The sequence below is a fragment of the Rana temporaria genome (genome assembly GCF_905171775.1).
Source record: "Rana temporaria chromosome 4 unlocalized genomic scaffold, aRanTem1.1 chr4y, whole genome shotgun sequence".
Taxonomy (NCBI): domain Eukaryota; kingdom Metazoa; phylum Chordata; class Amphibia; order Anura; family Ranidae; genus Rana; species Rana temporaria.
Window position 1 is genome coordinate 1257645 of NW_024404461.1, and position 7896 is coordinate 1265540.

A 7896-nucleotide genomic window follows, 5' to 3' on the forward strand; every position below is an offset into this window, starting at 1 on the left:
GTGGCGATCTGTGATTTTTGTCAGGACTGTGACATTGCGGCGGACAGATCAGACACTTTTGACACTATTTTGGGACCATTGACAATTATACAGCCATCAGTGCTATAAATATGCACTACTTACTGTATAAATGTCACTGGCAGGGAAGGGGTTAACACTAGGGGGCGATCAAGGGGTTAAATGTATTACCTAGAGAGTGATTCTAACTGTGAGGGGAAGGGGACTTACTGGGGGAGGTGACCGATCCGAATGAGGGACACCTATTAGCAAAAGTATGTAGGCATAGGACACACACCCTGCCACGCCCCCTTAACCTCTTTACCACCGGGCTTGTTTTTCAGATTCGGCGTTTACAAGACTAAAGGAGTTTTTTTTGCTAGAAAATTACTTTAAAACCCACAAACATTATATATTTTTTTTCTAACACCCTAGAGAATAAAATGGCGATCGTTGCAATACTTTCTGTCACACCGTATTTGTGCAGCGGTCTTACAAGCGCACTTTTTTTGGAAAAAAATCACTTTTTTGAATTAAAAAATAAGACAACAATAAATTTAGCCCAATTTTTTTATATATTGTGAAAGATAATGTTACGCCGAGTAAAATGATACCCAACATGTCACGCTTAAAAATTGCGCCCGCTCGTGGCATGACGTCAAACTTTTACCCTTAAAAATCTCGATAGGCGACGTTTAAAAAATTTTACAGGTTGCATTTTTTGAGCTACAGAGTAGGTCTAGGGCTAGAATTATTGCTCTCGCTCTAATGACCATGGAGATACCTCACTTGTGTGATTTGAACACTGTTTTCATATGCGGGCGCTACTCGCGTATGCGTTCGCTTCTGCGCGCAAGCTCGTCGGGACGGGGCGCTTTAAAAAATGTTTTTTTTTTTTCGTATTTATTTTACAATTTTTAACACTCAAATAGAAAAAAAAATGTATCACTTTTATTCCTATTACAAGGAATGTAAACATCCCTTGTAATAGAAAAAAGCATGACAGGTCCTCTTATATATGAGATCTGGGGTCAAAAAGACCTCAGATCTCATATTTAGACTTAAATGCCAAAAAAAAAAAAAAATTGAAACTGTCATTTTTTCAAATGACAAAAAAAAATGTTTCTTTAAGACGCTGGGCGGGACTGACGTTTTGACGTCACTTCCGCCCAGCAGAGCTATGGGGACGGGTGAAGGACATTTTTCCCTCACTCGCATCCCCAGTCAGCAGCCGAGCGCACCCGATCTCCTCCGCCACTACCGACGGCTACGGTAAGCGGCGGAGGGCGCGTGAGGGGCCCCTCTCCTCCCACCGATAACGGCGATCTCACGGCGAATCCGCCGCGGAGACCGCCGTTATCGTTGACAGGACCGCCCACTGAAGAGATGAATATCTCGCTTGTGGCAGCAGCTGCTGCCATTACCGAGATATCCATCTTTAAAGTGCCGACGTATAACGACGGTGGGCGGTCGGTAACTAGTTAAAGTCCACGTTGCGGCCGGTCGGTGCGCATTAAATTTGTAATCCACAAGTGGCAATCGGTGAAAGAAGTTACACGACAAAGTATATGGAACAGCAAACGTTGGTGAACTGATCGGTCGTCAGCGTCAGTCACTTCTATAAAACACTTAATCAATTAACTGGGCCTCTAGGATCCAGCTGGAGGCCAAACATGTGTCCCCGGCCTGTGGGGTGGCACTAAGGTGTCTGTCTAAATGGAAAGTCAGAAGCTGAGCATGTGCTCTCTCACCCGACAGGCCGATCCGCCTGAGATCTCCTCAGAAGGCGCATTGGTAAAACACTGCTCCTCAGCACAAGGGTCCCAGACGAGGGTGCTCCACTGTTTCAGTTGTCAGCTGGACTGCCTCTTCGGTCCCCAGGAACACGGGCTGGATATTGGAGTCTTGCTTCCTTCCGGATGGCTGGCTTCTCAGTGAATTTAGGCCCAGGCTTCTGGCCTAGCAGCACGGCTGTGCTATGTCAGCAGCTCCGCAGAGGAGAAGATGCAGGTCCCGAGAGAGCAAGATCAGCCGCGCCCTTTCCTTAAGTAACCTCCCCCATAAGTCTGTGCGGAGGTGTCACATGTTCCAATGCTGCAGGGCATTGTGGGATGTGTAGTCTGTTTCTCCTCAGAGTCAATGGAGTCCATATCTCCCGCTACTCGCAATCCCACAATGCATAACTCCTTAAAGGTAACTTGCATATTTACAAGCGTGAATAAAGTTCCAGCGAGGATGGCCTGTCATTAGACTCTGACAGGATGACCGCGCTACACACTATACACCATTCACATTTAAATAGGCACATGTATGAGCTTTAAATATTGATAAAAACAATGTTTTTTAATAATTCGGTTAATGTATATTGTTTGGTGGGAATGTAATTGTATTATTTTATTAATATGTGGTGTATAATGTGTGCTGATTCGTGTTCAACTTTTTCTGTATTTTTCACTTACTCATAATGTAATCCCGCGAGATTACAGTGAGAGAAGCAATTCTCAGGAGTTTCCAGCCGTTTGTAGATCGCTCCTCATCTCAATATGAGAATCGATCTACAAAGCTTCATAAACAGGCACTCAGAGGAGAGCGATCTCCCCTGAGAATGCCTGAGAACTGAATAGCGGTATTTTACCGCACTTTCATAAAAGGACACCTATGAGACGTTTCTCTGGGCTGCAGTTCCTCTGATCTCCACAAGATGGTGATCTCACTTCTACCATAGAGAGAAGAAGTCTCTATGGAAGACAGGAAGTGATGTCAGGGACAGACAGGAATTTCCGGGTGAGAGGTGAGTCGGGAGAACAAAGAGGGAAGACGTCGCTGGAAGAAGCAGAAGAGGAGGTAATAAGATCTTGGGCCAGATTCACGTAGATCAGCGGATCTATAGATCCGCTCGATCTACGTGATTTAAGATCCGCTCCCGCAAGTTTGAGAGGCAAGTGGCTAATTCGCAAACCACTTACCTCCAAACTTGCGGAGGCGGATCCTAAATCCCCCGGCGGAATTCAAATTCCGTGGCTAGGGGGAGTATACTATTTAAATCAGGCGCGTTCCCGCGCCGATTTAAATGCGCATGCGCCGTCCGGGGAATTTCCCGGCGTGCATTGCTCCCACTGACGTCACTAGGACGTCAGTGGTTTCGACGTGAGCGTGACTTGCGACGCGCGTGTTTGTGAATCGGCGTACGCAAACGACGTTAGAAAATTCAACTTCGACGCGGGAACGCCGGCTATACTAAACATTGGCTGCGCCTGATAAAAGCAGGGGTAAGTATACGACGGGAAAGCCGCTACGGAAACGTCGTAAGAAGACTGCGTCGGGTCCGCGTACGTTCGTGAATTTGCGTATCTCGCTGATTTACATATTATTCAAGGTAAATCAGCGGGAACGCCCCCGGCGCCATTTTTAAATCGAAAATAAGATCCGACAGTGTAACACAGTGTAACACTGTCAGATCTTAGCCCTATCTATGCGTAACTGATTCTATGAATCAGGCGCATAGATAGGACCAGTGTAAGTCAGAGATACGATGGTGTATCTGTAGATACACCGTCGTATCTCTTTGTGAATCTGGCCCTTAATCTTCTATTTACACCCAGTAACCCCGTCATGTCCGTCCTCTTCCTCCATAGTCACTGTGAAGTCTTTTATCTCCAGCAGATGATAATACACACATATATAGTGTGGAAACCTAGATTAACCCCTTCATGGTCAGAACATTCCCCCACTTACAAGGCCGGAACATTCTCTTCATTTCAGTTTATACTAACAGATTATACGATAATACGGGTTGGGGTTTTTATTTTTTTAGAGGTGGACTTATGATACGTGTGTTTGATTTTATAATCTTTATGGAGGAGGAAATTACTATTCCTGATGTCTGTGAAGGTTCAACACAAGGGATGTGTCTGGATGATGACTTTATCTTTGTAAGTATCAGGTGATGTCACTGTCTATTTCCCTATGTAGGAGTATTTAGAAGGACACAAGGATCTCTACAAGGACATCATGATGGACAATCAGCCGCCCCTCACATCACCGGGTAAGAGGAGACTTTATTGTAAAGGAGAGAGCAGTACGGAGGCTCCACCTAGATCCCCCATCATCTGATAAACACATAGAAATATTTAAAATCATTCAAGAATTACCTAATGGGAAAAGTCCCGGTCCAGATGGATTGACTATAATGTGCTACAAAAAATTTTCAGAGATACTAACCCCAAAACTATGTTCCTATTTTAATAGGATTGGAGAGAAGTGGGAGATGAGGAAAGAGGCGTTAGAAGCACTAATCAACAGTAATCCCTAAAGAGGGTAAAGATTATTCCCTATGCTCTAGTTATATCGCTCCTTAACATCGACTTAAAACTATTCTCAAAAATCCACGCCAACAGGATGAAAAAAATAATGAAAGATGTGGTTCATTCGGACCAGGTTGGATTTATCACAGGGAGAGAAGGAAGGGACAATGGAATTAGATCGCTCCTGGTTATAGAGGAAATTAAGAAAAGTGGAGCCCCGGGAATACTCCTGTCAATTGATGCCGAAAAGGCTTTTGACAGAGTAGACTGGGGCTTCATGCATCACACATTAGAGGCAATTGAAGTGGGACCCAGAATGAGAGGATGGATAAGATCAATATATAACAGACCTACAGCAAGAATTAAAGTTAATGGGACCTTTTCAGAACCCTTTGAAATGAAAAATGGCACCCGACAGGGATGCCTCCTATCACCGTTGCTGTTCACCCTCGCATTAGAACCCCTGTTAAGGGGGATAAGGCGAAATGTGGATATCAAAGGAATAACATTAGGAGGGGAAGAACACAAACTTGCCACTTATGCGGACGATATACTGTTTTATGTAACAAACCCCAGGACAACCCTATCTAACCTAATGAAAATGATTAAAGAATATGGTAGGATATCCAATTTCAAGATAAATCCAGCCAAATCTGAAAAATTGAGCATAATCATTCCTAAAATAGATAGAAGTGCCCTGCAGGAAGATCTCCCCTTTAGCTGGAAAAAAGAACTAAAATATTTGGGAATTAGGTTAGCAACCTCCATGGAGACTTTATATAAGATTAATTTTATTCCATTATTAAACAAGGTCAAAGCTGAACTAAATAGAATTGCACCAGGGCAACTGTCTTGGGGCGGAAGGACAAATATTTTCAAAATGACAATTTTGCCTAAGATAGTTTATAAAATGCAGATGCTCCCAATCCCAATACTACAAGCATATTTAAAAAAAATACAATTGATGTTTCTAAAATTCATTTGGAGGGGGAAAAAGTCACGTATTAAATTAAGTTTACTGATTAAAGATAAGCTACAAGGGGGGGTTAGGAGGACCAGACATAAAAAAATACTGTCACACGATCGTTGTATCACGAATAATGGACTGGGAAAAAAATAGTACTGAAAAAAGGTGGTTAAATATGGAAATCAAAATGAGCAAAATAGCACGGGAGAAATTAATATGGGTTCCTGCACAGTTTAGAGAAATTAGTCACGAAGCACACTATATTACGAGGCATGCATTAAAACTATGGGATCAAATACATAAGAAAGAGAAATGGGATTATAATTCACCTTTTATACCTTTAACTGTCACAACATTTTTTCCACCTGGGGGAAAAAAAAGGTTTGGTAGATGGATAATAAAAGATAATATCCAACTAAAAGACGTCATGAAGCAAAATAGGCTTCAGGAATTAAAAAATAAAAAGGATATTATTTCGATTGATGAATGGCGGTACGTGCAATTAAAACACTTTTTTGAAAGTCTTCCCCAACCTATTAGATTCAAAGTAAATCTTCGGGCCCTCGAAAAATTAAGCGTGGAGATGGCCGAAAAGGGGACAATATCCATGGTCTATAAGATCTTGAACAAGTCAAAATCACAGAACGTCCCGCCATTCATCAAAAAATGGGAGGAGGAGTTGGGTTCAGAGTTAAATGAGTACGAGATCAGTCAGCTAATAACAAGAGTTCACACGACGTTGGTTGACAATAACACTATGGAACTAAATTATAAGTACCTGGTGCGTTGGTACCTCACCCTGGATAAAGTATTTAAGTACTCAGGAACCACTTCGCAGGCATGTTGGAGGGGTTTTAATGAAATAGGATTTATGGCCCACATTCGGTGGACCTGTCCAAAAATCAGAAAATATTGGGGGGAGATTAGACAAAAAATTAGAGAAGTATCAAACAAAGAACTCCCATACGACCCATGGGTTTGTGTATTACACGGATCCCGAATCCCAACGAAACAGTACCTGAAGACACTAATTCTACAACTCCTGAACGCAGCAAAGAACCAAATAGCCCGAAACTGGCAAGAACCGGAAAGTCCATCACTGAGAGGGTGGTGTAATAAGTTAGGCCCCTTACACACGGTCGTTCCAAACTGATGAGAATGGTCCGACGGACCGTTTTCATCGGTTCACCGCTGAAGTGGCCTGATAGTCTGATGTGTGTACACGCCATCAGTTCAAAAACCGATCGGGTCAGAACACGGCGACGTAAAACACACGACGTGCTGAAAAAAACAAAGTTCAATGCTTCCAAGCATGCGTTGACTTGATTCTGAGCATGCGCAGGTTTTGAACCGATGCTTTCTGTACTAACCATCGGTTTGGACCGATTGGGCAGTGGTCCATCGGTTCAGTTTTGAAGCATGTTTTAAAATTTTTGGACCGAAGGAAAACAGACCGATGGGCTATACACACGGTCGGTTTGGACCGATGAAACTGAACCTCGGTCCATTCTCATTGGTTTTGTCCGACCGTGTGTACGGGGCCTCAGAGGAAATCTATCATTTGGAATACCTAAGATTTAGGGAGGGAGAGAAATGGGAGGAGTTTGAAGAGATGTGGAAAGTGTGGAAAGGGTACAACGATGGGATATGCACAAGTGATGGGCGCTTAAAGCCTAATGCTTTATAAGTTAGTGGTATGAGGTAACGTTTGTGGAGAGACAGAGAAGCGAGCGTTAGCAGGGAAGAGTTAACCTAGAGAGGTCGGGAGGAGAGGGATGGGAAGGGGGGAGGGGGGATGGTAACCAATTTCCACGGAGACACAGATGTATCAATAAACCTTTTTTTTGATAATTAGGCACTGGATGCCCAAAAAAAACAACAAAAAAAAAGAGTAATACAATAAAAGAAACAATAAACAATAAGGAAAGGGGAAAAAAAGAGAAAGAATAAGTAAGAAAATATACCACAATGATGTGATCCATATTTGAGACCGCGAATGAACGCCAAACTGAATAAGTCTCATGATAGTGTTCTCTGAGGTGGAAAAAAAAATCACATAGAAACAATGTATTCAGTCAGTGTGTGTGTTTCCTACAGATGGATCCAGTAATGGGAACCCACCAGAGAGATGTCCCCGTCCTCTGTATTCCCGGGATTCCACACAGGAAGGTCACACCATCCCCCACCATCATCAGGTAGATGAGGAACAATCACTGATAGTATCATTAGGATCTGTACATTATCTGCATTGTTACCATTGATGTCATTTTTATTCTATATTCAGAGTGGAAACCTGAGAGATCCTAAAGTTGAGGTTAAAGAAGAGATAAAGGAGGAGGATGATGAGGATGGGGTGATGGAGGAAGAACACACCATCCCCCACCATCATCAGGTAGATGAGGAACAATTATTGGTGGTTATGATTTATACACAGCATGTTTATTATAATGAATGTTTTATTCTATATTCAGAGTGGAAACCTCGGGGATGATAATATTGATGTGAAAGAAGAGTATAAAGAGGAGGATGAGGAGTATGGAGTGATGGAGGAGTTTTCAGAAGGACACAAGGATATGATGGAGCCACCTAATACCAGGAACCCACCAGAGAGATGTCCCCGTCCTCTGT